Below are 21,982 nucleotides of genomic sequence, written 5' to 3' on the forward strand. Positions count from 1 at the left end.
GATTCTTGACCTAGCATCTTGCTGTTGCTCTATTTTTCGTTACATAAAGCTTGTAGATTTCTTTGGAATATTGAGTGTGGTGTTTCTTAAAGTCATTTTTAGTTGGCCTGAATTCCTTACTTTGTGAATTTTCTTGTTTTGCTCAGGAGGCCAATTGTACCATTAAAAATGCTACTCACCCCTCTCACCCACAATGACCTCTTTTGCTTTGCCAGTTAGCTGTACAGGAATTTTGTTTGAGCACCTGGGTTTCTTGATCCTTGGCACGCATTTTGCCCAGGCTTCTATTAATAATAAGGTGTTTTAAACAGTCTCCAGGTTTCTGGTAGATTATTTGCTTTTTTTTTTTTTCCCCAACTCTTTGCCATTTTTTCCCTAATATCCACATTTTGATGTAGGTCTCTTTTATAAAATTAAGTTAGCATGTGTTCAATGTTTCTTGGCTTTCCCACTCCCAGCAGAATGTGAAACTTAATCATATACTGATCACTAATACATAGTGGTTTATATAATTTCTGATTCACTTCCTGTCTTTTATGCAGAACTCAGTCAATGCATTTCCTTTCCATATGGATTCTAAAATTACTTGACAGAAGAAGCCAATGTATTGGAGTTTATTCTTCCCAAAATGTTTTCTTCATATCTCTCCTTAGTGAGAATATCCTTGACATCCCAATGTGAATAATTAAAGTTCTATTTGTCATCTGTCCTAATTTTGAGCATGCACACTTAGGGTTAATATTTTAGCATTGCTGCTGCTGCTAAGTCGCTTCAGTCGTGTCCAACTCTGTGCGACCCCATAGATGGCAGCCCACCAGGCTCCCCCGTCCCTGGGATTCTCCAGGCAAGAACACTGGAGTGGGTTGCCATTTCCTTCTCCATTTTAGCACTCTATATATTTAAACATCAGATGAAGAGAATTGAAGTAATCACAAGTCTCAGTTGATGGAGCATTATCTTAATTTATCTCTCTTTTAATTGACTAATTAGTTGATCATTTCTCTTCCTTCCATAACCCTTTATCTTCTTCCTCCAGACAGGATATGATGTCAGGAAGTTTAATAAGTATTTTTTTGTGTATTGGTGTTTTCATAAACTGTATTGTTTTGTGTTTATCAAAAGTATATTTTGATATATGTTTCATTCTGCTTCTTGATTTTTCATCAGTGTTGTGTTTTTGGATAGTGCTGTTCATACGTTTAATTTGTTTCTTCTAAGTGTAATATAGTATTCCATGGTAGACATATCTCACTTTCTTCTTATCTCCTTTCCTACTGATTGTGACTCAAACTGCCTCCAACTCTCCAACATCATTTAGCCCTGGCTTAGGTAGCTCAGAGGTTGAAGCATCTGCCTGCAATGTGGGAGAGCTGGGTTCAATCTCTGAGTTGGGAAGATCCCCTGGAGAAGGAAACGGCAACCTACTCCAGCATTCTTGCCTGAAAATCCCATGGACAGAGGAGCTGGTGGGCTATAGTCCACAGGGTAGCAAAGAGTCGGACACGACTGAGCGACTTCACTTTCACTTTCACTATGGCATCATCTACCACTGATTTCTTGGCTGCAATTCATTTAGCAAAGAATAGTTGTGAAACCTCAAAGTGAACCTCAGCGTGGTTTCACAATAAGAATTTTCCTTTACCTCAGTGTTTCTCATCCTCAGCACTATTAAAATTTTGAACTGGATGCATTTTTGTTCATTTAGAATATTTGTGCATTTTAGACTATTCAGCAGCATCCCTGGCTCTACCCGTAAGACAGCAGTGAAAGTGAAAGTGTGAGTCACTCAGTCATGTCTGACACTTTGCAACCCCATGGTCTGAGGCCTGCCAGGCTCTTCTGTCCATGGAATTTTCCAGGCAAGAATACTGGAGTGGGTTGCCATTTCCTCTGCAGTGGATCCTCCCAACCCAGAGACTGAACTTCAGTCTCCCATATTACAGGCAGATTCTTTACCCTTTCTGCCACCAGGGAAGCTCAATTAGGACAAGAAAGGAATCTCCAAGTGTTATCAAAAGTCTCCTGGAGGAGGATGGAATACAAGGTTCTCCCTTGTTGAGAAGAACTGATGCAGACTCTCCAAATATTTAGAAGATACTTTTGTTAAATCTTACATAGTCTTTGTTGTCCATTACAGCCTGTGACTCAGGGACACTCTAACCTGGTTCCTCTTTCTGCTCATCCACTGTTGTTGTTCACAAAGCTAATTGCATATAGTTACTCATTTCTTGACAAACATCCCTTTCCTCCTATCTGCTTGATTATATAATTTTTATATAGCCACAGGGAAGAAAATTTTGGCTTCTCTAGCAACATACTTTTCAGCAACCAGTCATTACATGTTCTTTATATATAATAATTGTTCTTATTCTTTTTAATTATGAATAGAAATTTTAATTGGCCTGAGGTTAAACAGAAATTTTAATACTTATCTTTAATTACATCACTTCAAATTTGTAAATAGGAAACAAAAAAACAAGTCTATGATTTTATAGTCATATCTTGAATTTAATTATAAGCAGAATTACCCAATTATTTCACAGATTTGGCTTTAAGCTACTTTGATCTATGTTAAACACCTAGCCAAAAAGTCCTCAACTAAGTGGCAGATTTATTGCCAAAAGAATCCAACTATTCACAGATGCCTTCTCTTCAACTATCATCAAACACAAACAAGTAAAGTATATATTTAGGGTCTGAATTAATGTTTTCTCTCAGTGACTCCTAAAAGATATGGAATGTTATGGTAAACCTCCAACTCAAAATTTCTGAAATCATGTAAGTGTAATAATTTTAAAAGTTTAAATGAGCAAAAAGGTCACTGGATTGAGAGTCAAAACAGTTGACAAAATATTTAATAATTGAATTACCCCTTATGCATTACATGTTTTTGGCTTAAATTCTCTAGAATTTCCTTAATTGAAAAAAGGCAGATTTTCTTTAAAGATAAAATTAAAGTGAATACGACTCAAAGATATCAAAAGAAGGAGTTATTTGCAGAATTTAGACAAAAGTTTGATTCTCCTCATGTTAAACGTGCTTCTTGCAGTGGCAGGCTGTGATTTATTTAGAGAATTTAATTTGAACCCCATGAAGCTACTGGCAATAACTGGTGTTGTTGGTTTTAGAATATATATATATATTTTATCTTATTTATTTATTTGTCTGCACCAGAGTGGGATGTTTACCACAGCATGTGGGATCTAGCTCTCTGACCTGGAACTGAAGCTGGGCCCTTTGCACTGGGAGCAAGTCTTAGCCACTGGGCCACCAGGGAACCCCTAGAATTATCTTTGATCCCCATTTGTTGCCTGTCCCTCGGCTCTTGCCATGGTACTAGCTTCCCACTTCTAGTTTGTCACTTGGCTCTCCTCCCTTTATTATCCATCCATTCCTGAGGAATACAAAAGACTTACCTCCTTCTGATTTTTGGCCCAGCCTCCCTCCAACTAGCCCCGCACCCCTCTCTGGTTATCAGATTTTTCTTTTTAAGTATTCCATTAGTGGACCTAGTCAGAACCTCTAGATTCATGGTCTTGTAAAGGGAATCCAGAATATATATTGCCTGTAACGATTCAGCTCATAGGTGAGTAATATCCATGAACAGAGAAGAAGCAAGTCCAGGTAGTATGGGATTCTCAGCTCATGAAATCCCTCTGATTGGTATCCTTCACTGGGTTCCCATTTCACTAATATAATGAAATTCAGTGTCCTTGCTGAACACCCAATGCACTACACGATTTAACTGATCTGTTCCATCTGATCTCATCTTCTACCAGTTAACCCAAGCACACTTAGCTCTAGCCACACTGATCTTGTTACATGCTCATAAGTAAAAATAGACCTTGTCAAGTTGCTTTTCTTTCTGCTTAGAATATGCTTCTTTCATAGTAAATGTTTAATAAAAAGTATTAAATGCATAAATATACTTTTCTCTGCTTCTATGCCCCTCTCATACCTCTATAACAGTTTTTGAGGGCTAATAATAAAGTCACATACTCCACTATGTGACTTACAATGCCACTCTACCTAAATGCTATGTCTATTCCTGGTTATTTAGTGGTTGTTTATCAAACCTCTCTCCAAGAATAAATACATAACTGGGCATCAAATGAATATTTGCATAAACCTAAGAGGAGATTAATATGCGATAGTATATATAGTATTTTGAAATAGAGTATAAGAACCATGTGCTTAGTCGCTTAGTCATGTCCGACTTTGTGTGAGCCCATGGACTGTAGCCCACCAGGCTACTCTGTCCATGGGGATTCTCCAGGCAGGAATACTGGACTGGGTTGCCCTTCCCTTCTCCAGGGAATCTTCCCAATCCAAGGATAGAACCCAGGTCTCTGGCATTGCAGGCCGATTCTTTACCATCTGAGTCACCAGGGAAGTCCAGAAACAACTAAAATTACTCATGTATTTTGTACTAAATCTATTTTCCAGTTAAATAAAATAAACTGTTGAGTCAAAAATGTTAAGAATCTGTGAATAATTTATTTTGCTATTAATTTTGTTAAAGTTAATAAACCAGTGTGTTTATTTATTTCTAAAATATAGATTAATATGTATGGAGAGATAAAATGGACACTTGGATAAAATAATAAATGGAAACATTTACAACATTCAAAGTTGAAACCTATGATACCAATAGTGTATGGCTTTTTTCTTTAATAATTACAGGAAGTTGATGGACCCTTTAGAAGCAAGCTAAGCTAATTTTGATTTATTCTCTTGATTCATGCTGAACTTTGCTAATATTGTCTAACACATGAGGAAGTGGTGAGCTAAATCTTTGCCCTAATCAGAAAGCATAATACTGATAGCGCATTGCAGAATCCCCCAGGGTCATAATGCTTCCAGCTAGCCACAGCTTTTCTCTCTGGTACCCAGATGGGCAGAGATGGAGGATGAGATGAGGATGGAGATGACAGAATACACTTGATATTCCAAGTGAGTGTGTGTCCAATTTGAGCATTTTCCTCAATGAGAAAGATACACACATTATGATCATTTTTCCTGGTGTTTTCATTTCTGCATTACATGGTCTGGGAGGAGAATGTTGACCACAGATTCAAACCCTGAGTTGTATAAACTACCTAAATAAAGAATTACCAACACCTGGGTGTTAATAGACAACAGTTTTGAGTCATAAATGCTCCTAAACCTCAGTTCTGCCATCATAAGTAACTTTGGGCAAATTATTTCATTGCTCAGAATCTGGTTCATCATCATCAGTGAAATGGTGGTAGATATTTAACTCATAGTGCTACCTCGGAAGATTATAACTAGGAGACAAATTTAAAGTGCCTAGAAGAGTTGTTGACACATAGGGAGCACTCAGCAAAGTTAGGCCTTGAAAGATCACATCAACTATTATGCAACTGCTGATAGATTCAAAGCCAAACAGGCAGTACTGCATTGAAGGATTTTGGTGTGGTGTAGTAGTTAGAAATCATGCCTTGATTGACTTTGTGGGATGAAGGTCTTGTTCTGTGCCTCCCTAATAATTGGTTCTTATTAAATGCTGATTACTGAATGATATTCAATGGTCCCAAGTACAGAGGAAAAGGATAAGGAAGAAAAAGGAAGGCCAGTCATATGTATGCATTTCCCTTTCCATTTACTTACTTGTTGTTGTGCACTGGGAAGCCTTTCTACTGGAGAATTTGTTGATTCTTTCTATCCTAATGACTTGAGGGTTTTCTCAATAGCTATTACTTTTCCAACAGCTATGAGTTTAGCAATCTGAACCTTTCCCCTTTGTCTACTACCAGCCAGATTCTTAGTTAATTCTCCAACCTCCTGGGTTATGCCCTGGGTCATCACCACAGAACCCCTTTCCTCTAGATGTCTTCCTCCAATGCCATGCAGAGTGCTTTAGAAATGGAAAGCTTTGGAGAAATGGTTTCATAATAACTTATCTGTTACAAAATTTTGCTATGTGCTTCTCTGAAATTGTTACACTAAGGAAGCCGGGTTTGGTATTTTTTTTTTCCCCCACAATCTCTCTGTAAGGCGCAAGGTGAGATGCTCAGAACATATTGAAACAATTCAAATGGAAAAGTCTGTCCTAGACCTGAGTGTTTTATCTCCTCCTCTGACCTGTATTCTTTTTCACAGAGGAAGGAAGAGAAGCGGGAGAGGAGATCAGCCCGAGCCACATATTGCACATATCAGATATTCTTAGACCAGAGCTTTCAGAACCTAGTTGGGGGACACATTGCCCCGCACAGTTAAATCAAGGGTCACATCCTGTGCGGCTACCGGGGCAGCTGGGGCTCTGCCTTCTGTCTGCAGTGCTTTCACTCTGACTCGTGTGTGAAGAAAGGAGTCTATACCCTTAACAGCAGCAAAGGCAGACACCAAGTAAGATAAAGTTACATTTGAATAGGGTAAAGTCTAACAGCAAAATGGTTTCTTCGGCAGGGAGGGGTGAGCGTGAAGGTGAAGGAAATGATCCCGCCAGTCTCTGTCACGCTGAGGTTGAAATGGATTTCAGGGATTCCCTGTTATTACTGTGCACTAGGAAGCTTTTATTCAGCTTCCCATGTGGGGATTTAGTCTTTCTTTCATTCAACACTGCCAGGGAGAGAATATTAATTTATGAAAGAGCAGTATTCTTCATATCATCTCTTAAGGGCGTTTTTCTTCCTTTTCAAGAGACCCTGTTCTTTTGCATCAATTTTCTTTACTATGTACTTGTTGGTAGACAGCCCTAAGAGAGTCTTTGCTTACAGTATCATAAATGTATCATAAATGAGTATCCCTCATTTCCTTCCAGTATCATTGATCAGAATGTCCCCTTCTAAACACATTGTCATGGTGGTGTGTGTCTCTTCTCCAGGTTGGGTTTCAGAGTGAGCTTGCTTTCTATTCCATCTCTGAAAATGCCCATTAACTTGAATGCCAGTTGGATTAAAAGGGGAAAAAATTCATTTTATGATTTGTACAGCTGTTTCTGAGTCCAGATTCTTATTAAAGGTACCCTGGTGGCATTGCTTCACCACAAGATTGACAGACTGGGGAAAGCTAAACATTTTCTTTTCTAAAGAACTGGTGGAAAACAGACCTATTTTCAGGATTGGCTTGTCCTTGGTAAAAAGTTTGAAACCACTGAGTTGCATCGTGGCCATAAAGCAAAAAAGCTGTTCCAAAGTCTTAATTTCTAGTCAGTGTTTAAGCAGCTGCAACAGGAAAAAAAAAAAAAATTTCTTCTGACCTTCCAAATCACTCCCAGAAAACTGATTTTGCTGAGCAATTTTACAATACTTATTTACTTTTCATTTTCAAACAGAGGCTCAGTGTCTTTAAAACCCTGTCTCTGAATGTTATGTGGTATATGCAGAATAATTTAGATGGGTATATAGCCTTGGTGGTAGGCTTTTGTTGAAGGAGACATGAAAAAAATTCAGAAACTAACAGAAGGGGAACTTTAGGATTTTGGGGGGAAAATGCATACGCATGTGTTTCTCAAGGAGCTGACATAATTGAGATTTAGCAGTTGGGGTATCACTTAACCTGGCTCTTTCTTTTCCATTTTTCCTGCATTCCTCAGTGGGTTTCATTACCATTTGAGGTCAGCTCTGCAAGGGATGAAGAGGCATCATCTGCTCCCCAGGGAGGGATGGAGACTAATATAACAGAATTTCTAGTGTATGAGCGAGAGTGTAGAAACACAAGCCTCCCATGGACTGTGGGAAACTAGAAAACTTTTCTTTTGAAATTATTTAAACTCCAAATCTAAGGGGAGAAACACCATAAAACTGCATGTTACAATCCAAAAGTAATCTCCCCTTCCAAGAGAACAAGGCTATGCTATGGTTCTAATTGATAACATACTCGTACTTTTCCCCACAACCAAATCTTCATACTTCTAAACCTACTGGTTGTAGATTATTCTACTCCTGATGGTTTGAGAACACCTCAATTTCTTCCCAACCAAATGATTACTCACCCAAATAATTTGCTTATAAAAATTGTTTTTACACTTAATTTCTTAAAATGTTCTAAACAAGGTTTGTTTTCTTTTTTTCTGCTTTCTTTGCTAATGAACTTCTTATTAATCTATAATATTCATCCTTGTTTCTTCATGATTTAACTTTCTTGTCTATGCAATAGAAATTATAAACAGCTAAATATAAGTCTCAACAAAAATAATGTATTTTCTCCTTTTTATGCTAATGAGTGGTAAATTCTGGCAGATAAAAGATGAAAATGGAGAGAAAAACTTGAAGTTGGACTTACTGAAAGTTTAGCAAATTGTTGACCTGATAGAGATTAGAAATTGAGGTAAGGATATAGAACATTAAAAGAAAGAGAAGTTACTACTGAGAATAGGGAAAAGGGTGGGAAGTGGCTATAAAATAGTAAGAACTGCTTTCTATAAACCATGTAAAATCCCCACCTCATTACCCTATGGACATGGGGTACACACACAATAAAATTTTTGTAATCTGGCATTTGAGAGGAAATTAGGTGCCAGTTAATGTCAAGTTATGTTTAACAAAGATTTAGCTCATGTTGTCTCAGGTGGTATCCTTCTTGGTTTTTCCTTATCCTCCCATTTAAGACTTAGACATAAAAGGGCAGTCATTTCTATGTATAAATCATCATTATTTAAAAACAACAACAACAACAACAACAACTACCTTGGCATCACAGAGCTCTACCATCCCTGTCTTCACCAGAATGACCACACAACACAGTGGTCCTACCACTTGCTGTATTCCACTTGCAATCAGCATCCTCATCTTTGAATTGCAAGAAAATATCTACTTTTATCTCTTACTAATGGTGAGGCAAAAGGATCAGTAAGCATGTATATATAATCTGACAATGTGAAGAAAAATGAGGAATAAACACTATAGCCACTCATTCATGTATTTAAGTCCAGCGTAGGACAGCTCTCCGACTTCCATGTCCTTGACCATCTAAGTTTTTGTTCAAACCTCACACAGTGTGAAAGTGGATGGTAAACATCTAGCATCCCTCCCCTAGTCATTGTCTCCTCCCAGCTACATCAGTTCAGTTCAGTTCAGTTCAGTTCAGTTCAGTAGCTCAGTCGTGTCCGACTCTTTGTGACCCCATGAATCGCAGCACGCCAGGCCTCCCAGTCCATCATCATCTCCCGGAGTTCACACAGTCTCACGTCCATTGAGTCAGTGATGCCATCCAGCCATCTCATCCTCTGTCGTCCCCTTCTCCTCTTGCCCCCAATCCTGGCCAGCATCAGGGTCTTTTCAAATGATTCAACTCTTCGCATGAGGTGGCCAAAGTACTGCAGCTTCAGCTTTAACATCATTCCTTCCAGAGAAATCCCAGGGTTGATCTCCTTCAGAATGGACTGGTTGGATCTCCTTGCAGTCCAAGGGACTCTCAAGAGTCTTCTCCAACACCACAGTTCAAAAGCATCAATTCTTCGGCGCTCAGCCTTCTTCACAGTCCAACTCTCACATCCATACATGACCTCAGGAAAAACCATAGCCTTGACTAGACGGACCTTAGTCGGCAAAGTAATGTCTCTGCTTTTGAATATACTATCTAGGTTGGTCATCACTTTTCTTCCAAGGAGTAAGCGTCTTTTAATTTCATGGCTGTATTCACCATCTGCAGTGATTTTGGAGCCCCTCAAAATAAAGTCTGACACTTTTTCTGCTGTTTCCCCATCTATTTCCCATGATGTGATGGGACCAGATGCCATGATCTTCATTTTCTGAATGTTGAGCTTTAAGCCAACTTTTTCACTCTCCTCTTTCACTTTCATCAAGAGGCTTTTTAGCTCCTCTTCACTTTCTGCCCTAAGGGTGGTGTCATCTGCATATCTGAGGTTATTGATATTTCTCCCAGCAATCTTGATTCCAGCTTGTGTTTCTTCCAGTCCAACGTTTCTCATGATGTACTCTGCATAGAAGTTAAATAAGCAGGGTGACAATATACAGCCTTGACGTACTCCTTTTCTTATTTGGAACCAGTCTGTTGTTCCATGTCCAGTTCTAACTGTTGCTTCCTGACCTGCGTACAGATTTCTCAGGAGTTACATAGGTACTACAAAATGTCTGTGGCTCACTGTCCCCCACAAGTGTGTGACTTTCATTCGTCATGCAGTTTTTCAGGAGCATCAGGCCTTGTGCTAGAACCTGGGGATGCAAATGAGACATCATCGCTGCCCTTGATGAGACTGATATGCTGGCTTGGAGAACTGACTCTCAGTAGCTTTTACCCAAATGTTTGGGCTGGCACTGGTGCTTCAAAGTATCTACCCTGTCATATGACTTAAGATCTTCGGTTCTTAAGGACAGTTCTGGGTTAGAGAATTTTAAGATTTAGAGAAGTTTTAGATTTAGAGAAGTTTAAGGTTTGAGAATTTTATGTTTGGGATTTGTGCGAAAGGAAATTGATGATGCTGGGAATCAGAGGTTCTTAAACTTAACTATATGGCTGATCATTTGGCTTTCTAAGACTTAAAAAAAAAAACAAAAAAACCTTGCATTTCTATCCTGTTCTAGCTCTGCTGAATTAGATTTTCCATATCTAAGGCACAGGGGATTCTGATACGGGAAACTATACCCAAAGTGATGTTTTCCTCAGCCAACTTAGAATCAGGTAAAGACTAGGAGAATTGTACTGAATCTATGGGTCTCCGAGGTGCTGCTAGTGGTAAAGAACCCACCTGCCAATACAGGAGACATTGAGAAACACAGGTTTGATCCCTGGGTCGAGAAGGTTCCCTGGAGGAGAGCATGGCAACCCACTCCAGAATTCTTGCCTGGGGAATCCCCAGGGGCGGAGGAACCTGACGGGCTACAGTCCATGGCGTTACACAGAGTCAGACACTACTGAAGTGACTTAGCATGTACAAGCATTGAATCTATATCTTAATACATTGAAGAATTATGTGTAAAATAAATAATAAATGTCATTCAGTCATGTCCGACTCTGCGACCCCATGGACTGTAGCCTTCCTCCATCCGTGGGATTTTCCAGGCAAGAATACTGGAGTGGGTTGCCATTTCCTTCTGCAAGAATTATGCATAAAATATATGAAAAAGCCTAGAGGGAGGAATTGCTGTCCAGGTGTGGACATGTCATGTCAGTTTTCTCTTCTTGTTTTCTTGCCTAATCAAAGATTCCCATCATGTTTTAATATAGTGGGGGCGTCATTGGTAGCTCAGCTGCTAAAGAATATAGCTGCAATGCAGGAGACCCCAGTATAATTCCTGGGTCAGGAAGATCCCCTGGAGGAGGGATAGGCTGCCCGCTCCAGTATTCTTGGGCTTTCTTGGTGCTCCGATGGCAAAGAATCCGCCTGTAATGAGGGAGACCTGGGTTTGATCCCTGGGTTGGGAAGATCCCCTGGAGCAGGGCCTGGCCACCCACTCCAGTATTCTTTCCTGGAGAATTCCATGGACAGAGGGGCTACAGTCCATGGGGTCACAGAGAGTCAGACATGACTGAGTGACTAAGCACTCCCACACATTAACATAGTGCGGGGGTTTCCTCTGCCAATATATTGCATAGGTATTTCTGGGAGGTACATAAAAATTCATAAATACAGTCTAGAATTTTTAGTGTACAAGGTATATAATCTGATTACACAATTTTGTAGAACCTGACTGATCATATGTAAGTGTATGCAGTATGTGTTTAGTCAGAGGGGCCCAGGAATATATCCACAGAACTCTGGAACTTTTTAGTTCATAAATAGATTTTTTTTTCCCCCACTAGTCTCAATGGAACACTAACTGCCCCTCCCCAAAGGATACATATGGACTAAATACAAATTTGTACTCCCTGCTAGAATTATTATTTTTATAATCCATATGGTCACAGTTCATCTTTGCTCTATGGGAACTTAGGAATTTTTTTTTTTTTTGCATGTTTTTCTTTCTTTCTTTCTTTCTTTTTTTTTTTTTACTTTATTTTACTTTACAATACTGTATTGGTTTTGCCATACGTTGACATGAATCCACCATAGGTGTACATGCGTTCCCAAACATGAACCCCCCTCCCACCTCCCTCCCCATATCTCTTTGGGTCTTCACCGTGCACCAGCCCCAAGCATGCTGTATCCTGCGTCGGACATAGACTGGCGATTCGATTCATACATGATAGTATACATGTTACAATGCCATTCTCCCAAATCATCCCACCCTCTCCCTCTCCCTCTGAGTCCAAAAGTCCGTTATACACATCTGTGTCTTTTCTCCTGTCTTGCATACAGGGTCGTCATTGCCATCTTCCTAAATTCCATATATATGTGTTAGTATACTGTATTGGTGTTTTTCTTTCTGGCTTACTTCACTCTGTATAATTGGCTCCAGTTTCATCCATCTCATCAGAACTGATTCAAATGAATTCTTTTTAACGGCTGAGTAATACTCCATTGTGTATATGTACCACAGCTTTCTTATCCATTCATCTGCTGATGGACATCTAGGTTGTTTCCATGTCCTGGCTATTATAAAGAGTGCTGCGATGAACATTGGGGTACACGTGTCTCTTTCAATTCTGGTTTCCTCGGTGTGTATGCCTAGCAGAGGGATTGCTGGGTCATAAGGTAGTTCTATTTGCAATTTTTTAAGGAATCTCCACACTGTTCTCCATAGTGGCTGTACTAGTTTGCATTCCCACCAACAGTGTAGGAGGGTTCCCTTTTCTCCACACCCTCTCCAGCATTTATTGCTTGCATATTTTTTGATCGCAGACATTCTGACTAGTGTGAAGTGGTACCTCATTGTGGTTTTGATTTGGAATTTTTTAAGACATTACAGGCAGAGTGCCTGAGACAACTTTGTTCTTCTGCTTCCCCATCTCTGCCTTTCTCATTCTATAAAAATGAGGGTAACAAGGTGGCGAATGGGCACAGACAACCTTAGCTGCTGCCTCACCTGTGTGGCGACCTTGTAGGTCTTGGACAAAGATTCTCTGGTTAACTCTGCAACGTCTGATTCTGTAGGCTTAATCATCATCCTTTTCCCTCTTTTCACTTTTTCCCTGGTTCCTCAGACATTTTCATGCTGAGGGTGGCCTCTCAAATCAGGCTTATGAATCATAAACCTCTCAAATAAAAGTGGAAAAGACCCAGTGATTAGTTATCTATTCACTAATAAGAATCCTTTTGTGGGTTTGTGCTTCTCTGTCCTTTACTAAGTTCTGTTCTGTTTTTTGTTTTTTTTTTGTTTTTTTTTGAAGTACAGATGCCCAGCCTTCTGGGGTGCTGTGTACTTCCAGCTACCTCTGAGTGAGGGATCCTACTGAGTAAGGCTTCCTGATGAAATGCAATGACTGCTGGATTTCGAGTTGACTTCAACTCAAATATTCCAGTGAGCTTGTGAAAGTCTCTGTTGAGTTTATGTTTTCATTGTTGAAACGATAAAGTAGAATCACATAGTGTTTGAAATTCTTCTTACTTTATACTTCTATGTTTCCTTCTAAGAAGTCTACCTTCTCTATTTTGACTTAGCTCTCATATATTTTATTTAGTTATTTTCCCTATAGTTTTATTTATCTGAATGAGGATTTTTTTTTTCCTTTCTTAAGGCCAAGAAGTTTCTATTCAAATCTCTGCAGACTGATTGCAGAAGTATCCTGAAGAAAACTTAAGCATTGACCAACATTTATAAATTTCTGGCAGCACACCAAAACTGGTTAAAGAAGTAGGATGCATTATCTCATAGGCTTACCTAATCTCAAAGTTATGGACCATCTCTGGACATGAGGGCTTAATATGGAGGCAAGCTGTGGAGTGACAAATTAAAACTGATAAGTCTGCTGTTCTGCCTCATCCTCCAAATATTTATAAGTTTTGAACTGAGCCTCTCACAGGAAGTAGGAGTCATTAGGAAGAGATGTTTTATATTACACTTGCTTGACAAGCATGTGTGAACATGAAGCATAGGAAATACTGGAAAGCATTAAAATCACCTGTTGTTCAAATTAAAATGAAATCTGGGTTCAGAAATGCTAGTTTTAATTTAATTATGTGGTGGGACCAAGTTTTTCTCACTTAGGAACCAACTAAGTGGGTGACATGATGACATTTTCTAGGTAAAATCAATAAAATGAGTAAAAATGTGTATGTAAGCTTTTTGAAATAATTCACTGATCCCACACAATCATTTGTTTCATTGATTCTCAACTGAAAAAGAAAATCCTCAAATGTTTTCAGAATTAAAGAGATGATAAGCATCTTTATTGAATTCTCTCACATTTTCATTTTTCTTAGCTTAATATGAAATGAGTGAGGTCATGACAAACTCTCTGCATAGTGATTTCCAGCTCTCCAGCTTTGTAGTAAAATAGAATCTTAACATAAACAAGCAAGGGAAAAGAACATATTGTGGCCTGGTTTCTCTTTTTCAAATATTTGAGATCAAATATGTATCTGTGAATATAGAAATCTATGAATATATACATGTGAATAATTGCATATAATCTTTCTAAATGCAGCACAAAACTAAATTGCAATTTTTAAGGGTTGAATGTTTAATAATAGTTTTTCTTTTGAAAATGAAAAGCCAAATATATAATACTATTGTTGTTTATGGCAGTGAATGCCAGAGAACTTGTTACTGAAGAAATTAATTTCTTCTTTATTTTTGATATTGGATCAAGGGATCTTGCTCAGGGTGAGGAGAAAAACCTAGAAAAATAAGCGATAGTTATATCATGAGCTGGACAAAGGCTTGTAGACAACCTTCATCAGGGCCTGTCTGTTTCCCTAACAAATAGATTAGCTGTAGGTGCAAAAGCAGTGGGAGAAAGCCATCTTCATGGAGCAGCCGATAAAGAAAAGTGTTTATTTATTTTTTTCTTTGTTACTTTCAACTCATGCATAATGTCATTAGCTATTTTAGAAAACCATATTTCGTACCCTTAGGAGTATCATTCAGTGCTCTTAGGATGGGGCAGCAGAATGGAAATGGCATGACTCTGTTGAGTAAGTGACTCTTCTACAAAAATGAGTACTATGCTTAAGGAGCTCAATTCTAGGAGTCTCAACTTATGCCCCTACAACACCGTGTTAAAACGTCACTTTCTCTGGTGGATTACAGTAGGGAGTGTTGTGTAAAGCCTGTGGCTCAGTGCTGGCACATGAAGACGTTAGTGACAGTGATGATGGACACCTGCTAGATACCAGCCGTTGGCCCAAGCGCTTTATGTGCATTTTCACACTTAATCCTTTCCACATTCCCTGAGGTTAGTCTTGCTCTCATTTCTCCTTACTTCCCAGAGGCGTCACAGAGCTCCTAAATAACAGAGCTGGACTCAGTACCCAGATTAGTTCAATCCAAAATCTGCCTTCTTTACCGCCAGACAGTACCTGTTTCCTAGATGGCCATAGTATTTCTTGAAAATGAGTTTTTATTTACTCTTCTCATTTTATCTAAAAAAAAAAAAAATAGTAGATTGAGTGAGTACAGAGATTCTCAAGCATAAAGGGGGGAAATTATACACATATCCAACCAACACACTCCTCAATCATCATTAATTTGCCAAATAAACTATCAAATGGAAAGATTATGGGTTTTCCAACTTTAATGAAAATGGACAAAGTGAAAACAGATCTCTTTTATGTTTGTGTTAATGTATTTTCTCTAATGTGGTTAGAATTGGAAGAGATTCAGAGCCTGGCTTAAACACAATGTAAACTGGTCATAAAAACCCACATGAATGTGGCTATATATACTGCTGACATGATGTTGACCAGTTGTCATATAAATTGGCTGCCTTATGTAGAGGGTTGGGGAAAACCGCTCCATATGGCCTATATTCCAAAGTAGTATAACATTTCAGGATGACTACAGTCGGGCCCTTACAAAATCCCAGAGGCTAATCGATTTGGAGGAATGACCTCAGAAAATTCCAGCAAACTTGAAATAAGATATAAGAATCACTAAAAGATATGGGGTCTATAAACGACCCCTGCGAATAAAACATACCCTTCAGATTTAAGGATTTGTGAATATAGTTTATAATATTAATCATGAGGTATGTGTTGTGTTTTTTTTTTTTTTCTACTAGGATCTCTTTTATTTTTTTTTCAATTTATTTATTTTTTTAATTTTAAAATCTTTAATTCTTCCATGCGTTCCCAAACATGACCCCCCCTCCCACCTCCCTCCCCACAACATCTCTCTGGGTCATCCCCATGCACCAGCCCCAAGCATGCTGCATCCTTTTTCAGACATGGACTGGCGATTCAATTCTTACATGATAGTATACATGTTAGAATTCCCATTCTCCCAAATCATCCCACCCTCTCCCTCTCCCTCTGAGTCCAAAAGTCCGTTATACACATCTGTGTCTTTTTTCCTGTCTTGCATACAGGGTCGTCATTGCCATCTTCCTAAATTCCATATATATGTGTTAGTATACTGTATTGGTGTTTTTCTTTCTGGCTTACTTCACTCTGTATAATTGGCTCCAGTTTCATCCATCTCATCAGAACTGATTCAAATGAATTCTTTTTAACGGCTGAGTAATACTCCATTGTGTATATGTACCACAGCTTTCTTATCCATTCATCTGCTGATGGACATCTAGGTTGTTTCCATGTCCTGGCTATTATAAACAGTGCTGCGATGAACATTGGGGTACATGTGTCTCTTTCAATTCTGGTTTCCTCGGTGTGTATGCCCAGCAGTGGGATTGCTGGGTCATAAGGTAGTTCTATTTGCAATTTTTTAAGGAATCTCCACACTCTTCTCCATAGTGGCTGTACTAGTTTGCATTCCCATTAACTCTGGTCCACTTAAACAATTTCAACCCTTGCCTCCCATTCCTCTCTGGCGATTATTCCTGCTGTTGCTCTCTGTAGAAAGCTCATGATCCAGTGCCTCCTGCCTCTTACAGGGTCAGTCATTGCTGAAAAGGTGTGTTAAAGGGCAGATAAAGGAAAAAAAAAAAAGGAATAAAAAAAGGGCAGATGAGCTTCCAAGGTTTCTTCCTGGTGTAAGAAAGCTTGAGAGAATTTGAAAAACTGCAAGAAAATAGTTTATGCATTAATAGGAAAAAAAGGTTTCCCATAGAACAGTCAATTAAAAAGGAGTCCAAAAATACATACGTGTATAAAAAGTCTAGAAGTTCGTCATAGTATGTATTATTCTTCAAGAACACCATGATGTTTTTGCTGCTACCTTGGTATTGAAATTTACTGTTTCTATTCCTAGCATGAAATTATGAGAAAGGAATAAAGTAATAGAAGGGTATAACTAACCTGGGCAAGGGGTAAGATGCAAGGACTTCTACTGAAGAGTGAGGATATGAACTTGATAGTTTCAGAAACAAGACAATTAAAACAGATGTGCATAGACCTGCGGCCTTTTCCTACCCTATGTATCTCCTTAATGATCATAACTCATCTGGGGAATATTGATGAGTAATTTAAAAAGGAACAGAAATATTAACAAGAAAAAAGGTAATAGCAAGAGCTATTCCCTCAATATGAACCAAACATTTATATTCACATTCTATATATTATTTTGTGTGAAAAAGATTGTTGCTCTTTTGCTTTCAGATATCTGCTGCTGCTGCTGCTAAGTCGCTTCAGTCATGTCCGACTCTGTGCGACCTCATAGACGGCAGCCCAGCAGGCTCCCCCGTTCCTGGGATTCTCCAGGCAAGAACGCTGGAGTGGGTTGCCATTTCCTTCTCCAATGCATGAAAGTGAACAGTGAAAGTGAAGTCGTTCAGTCGTGTCCAACTCTTTGCGACTCCATGAACTGCAGCCCACCGGGCTCCTCCGTCCATGGGATTCTCCAGGCAAGAGTACTGGAGTAGGGTGCCATTGCCTACTCTGTTTAGATATCTAGGTGTACCATATTCTTTAGGCTCTTTTGCAGGTTTTTTTTTTTTTTTTTTTCATTTTGGGCAGTTTTTAAACATCCTTGGAAATGAGTTTTAGCCATTGGAATGGAGGCGGAAATGATGCATAACACACAGTTTTTCCCATAAAAGCTTACTGTGTGAGATACTCTATGATTTATACCCATCTGCCTCACAGATACCTCAGATGATGTAGAGAAGGGCAGAACAACAAGATCTTACCTATCTAAATTACTGCTACAAACATCACCACCAGAATCAGGAACACCACTTAGACTTCTTTATGAATTACATTTTCTTCAATTAGTGGTATTTTGGAGTTTCTTTAATAGCATTTAACCTCCCTTTATAGTTACAATAGTATAACCAATTATAGGTAAACCAAGACCCTTTGAAATTCAGTAAGTGATAACTGGCTCATGGCTCTTGAAAATGTGTGCAAAAAGTAACAATTATAATCCTTGTTAAATTTTATTCAAGTGTATCCAATATGAACTCCTATACTAGATTATCTAATCTCTGTACAAAACGCATGGGGACATCCACAAATGGGGTAAAGTGGTAGTCCAATGCAAACGTCCCATGAAGCAGCAGGTGATGCTGGGAGATCTGCTCATAAAAGCAATTGCATTTGACCATCTGTAGTATGCCAGGCCCTACATGGAGTTCGGAACTGATTTTAGTATTCTAGCAACACCATGAGGTATTGGTCCCTCCCTATTACAAATACGAAAACTAATATCTCAGGAGTTATATACTTTGGCCATAATTAAGTGATTGATAAACGAAGTGTTCTGGATGCTAGGCTGGTTCTGCATGGCAATTGGGAATACTGCTACTTGGGAGCTATAACAATATCAGAATTCACTCCTAATATTCCAGATCTCAGGATTGTTTGCTCATGAAAGACGTTCCAGGAAGCATGTGGGAGCTTCGTTGTTGAAACCTGACTACTCTGTCTTCTCAGATGAGGAGAAGGAAGGCCTTGCTTCCAGCGAGGGAGAGGATGAGCAGGCATAGGGCGAGAGGTCACCTAGGACAGGGAACCAGAAGGAAGAGCTCCGAAGAGAAACTCAGGTTATTCTGAAAAGGGAGGGATTTGGAGGTTCTCTCACTCTTAAATTCCCACTGAAGAAAAACCTCAACCTATTTTTTTTATCAAACTAATGTGAACAGGATTTTTCTCCAGACTTTGGAAGCCCTGTCTTTTCTGACTTGGAATATATGCAGATACTCTGCAAATTGCAGTGGTTTGACATTAATCTAGAGTTACAGCGTCAGCTGGAGGCACACTGGTTAACTGGTCAGCTTAGGAATTGATAAATGATGCTTTGGCATACTATGGTAACTTGTCATCATTAAAAAGTGGTCAGAAATTGTATATTTACCCCCAAATGGTAATGATATGAAAACCCTGCAAAGCCTGAGGTGCTCAAGAGGGCTTACACAGTAATTGGTATGTTTTTCTCTTGGATTGCCTTGAAATTCTGCCACTGTTCCCCAAAGATAAAGAACAGAATATGCAATATGATTTTAGTAATTTTGATTGAATGTTCTCTGAGAAGCCCTCTCTGTAGAAAGAATACAACCCTCTTTACCATACGAACAGTTCCAATCAGGGGGTAGTTAATGAGAAACTGACCTAATCTGGGATATTAACATGTCTGTTGTTTGCTTTTTCTGAATCATCTTTGAACCATGGCTTAAAAATGTTTGTTAAGGACAGGGGTCAGAGGATATTGTTGGGGTTCTTGTATGTGTGTGTCTGTCCCAGCAGAGCTGTGAACATTACAAATGAAAGGCCATGGCCAAAGTATCCTAGGCCTTAGTTCATGAGAATTAAGAATTAATTGGAAGGCTAAAAATAAATAAGTAAAGCCCACTGGATGTACTGGCATCGTCTCACAAACTTTACTGAACACAAAGAAAATACATAAGAATAAGACACTCCCTAGTAAGCCCAAACTCAGCATCTGTCTTTTGTTTCTCTCAGGGATGTGTTCACGATAGTTTAGAAACCCAAATGAGGTGATAAAGCTGCCAGAGCTGAAAAGTTCCTAGCTTTTTCTTCCTTCTCCTTGTTACAGGGGCCACAGCGGGCCTTCATCTGTAAAGGTCAAATAGAAGCCTTGAGCCAGCTCATCTTTTACCTTCTAGACACTAATTTCCATAATTTCTGTATATGCTAAGTAGCTTCAGTGTCTAATCTTCAGTTGTGTCTGAGCCAGTCTTTGTGACCCCATGGACTGCAGCCTGCCAGGCTCCTCTGACCATTGAGATTCTCCAGGCACGAATACTGGAGTGGGCTGCCATTTTCTTCTCCAGGGGATCTTCCTGACCCAGGGATCAAACCCACGTCCCTCATGTCTCCTGCATTGGCAGGCAGGTTCTTTACCACTAGTGCCACCTGGGTACTCCATGCAGATCCAAATTCCCTCATGGGCTTCATTCAGCCTAAGGTTTTAGGCAAATTTGTATTTGTGTCGTAAGGCATGATGGCACTTAGTTGAGGCTAGAATGCACGGTCCCTCCATCATTCCTGAAACCCTACTACTGTGCTCTCTGAAATTTAAAGTCTATCATTAGCAGAATTTCCTAGATTCTCAAACTTTCTCTGGCTGCTCCCTTACTCTCTGGCTCCAAGTGAAAACAACTGAGCGTCCCTTGAAGATGATGCTTTCCTCACAGTTCTGTCCAGTCACAGATTTTTCTTCTTCTCGAGCCCTTTACTTCTGGGCCTTTGGGTGGGCTAGCAGTCCTCTTTGCCTCTCATTCTTGCTTCCAGAACATTCTGTCTCTTCTCCCTCTCTTCCCCACCCCAGGTTTGAATCTTACCTCTTTTCACAGAACCCCACTAATCCCTCCTTATTGCTCTCACTAATCAATCCATCAGTCATTTCCCCTTGACTCTCAAAGACTCATTGTCACTCTCTCCAAGAGTACTCTGCTCTAATTCTTGGAGATTTTAATGCCTGTAACACCCTAATCTCTTAGGACTTGCCCCCTTGTTTACTTTGTTTCACTTACACTGGTCTTTGTTTTATTCTTGAAACATTCTCCTGCCTCAGAGCCCTGCCCTTGATGCTGTTTCTGTCTGGAATACTTTTCCTCTGGTAGCTATATTCCTCACCAATATCATATCATTATTGAAATGGCAACTTCTATTGTGATCTTCTGTGACCACGTATTAAAATTAACCCTCCTTCTCACCATACTTCCTATTCTCTTTTCTGCTTTAGCGTTCTCAATGTAATATGCTATTCATTTTACTTATTTATTTGTTTATTGACTGATCCTCTCCCAGATTGTACGCTCCTTGAGGACAGAAATTTATTTCTTATGTTTTGTTCAGTGCTAAATGCTCAGCATCTTTAACAGTGCCTGATACATATGTCACTAAGATATATGCTGAATAAATAAATAGTCTTGTTACTCATCAAATGATATCACCTAGGCCTAATGTATGGGTTTTGAGCCGTAACTTTCTTCTTGCATGATCACTTGGTTGAAATTCCTATTGTGTCATAGAACTTATATATGTTCATCTGTCTTTCCATGAGCAGACATGAGCATGGCTTACCACGAAAAGATCTGTGGAGAAAATAATTAAATGGGAGGGGTCTATATTAGTTTTCTAGGCTGCCATAACAAAATACCACAAACTGAATGGCTTAAACAACAGAAATTTATTGCCTCACAGTTCTGGAAGCTAGACATGCTAATAGTATTAGTTCTTTCTGGGTACCATGACCAAGACATCATTCTATGCCTCTCTCCTTGGCTTCTCCTGCTTTGCTGAGGATCGTCAACATTCCTCGGAAAGCAGTTGCATCACACGGATCTCTGCTTTTGTCTTCACATAGCACTCACTTTCTATGTGTGTGTGTCTGTGCCTCCAAACTTTTCCTTGTTATTAGGATACCAATGATATTGATTTGGTGGTGCCAGTGGTAAAAAGAACCAACCTGCCAATGTAGGAGACACAAGTTCGATCCCTGGGTTGGGAAGATCCCCTGGAGAAGTATATGGAAACCCAGTTTAGTATTCTTGCCTGGAATATCCTATAGACAGAGGAACCTGGCATGCGGTAGTCCATGGGGTCACAAAGAATTGGACACGACTGAGTTGCAAATACACACACACACTCTTAACA

This window comes from Ovis canadensis, chromosome 5 (assembly GCF_042477335.2).
Source record: "Ovis canadensis isolate MfBH-ARS-UI-01 breed Bighorn chromosome 5, ARS-UI_OviCan_v2, whole genome shotgun sequence".
NCBI classification, from domain to species: Eukaryota; Metazoa; Chordata; class Mammalia; order Artiodactyla; family Bovidae; genus Ovis; species Ovis canadensis.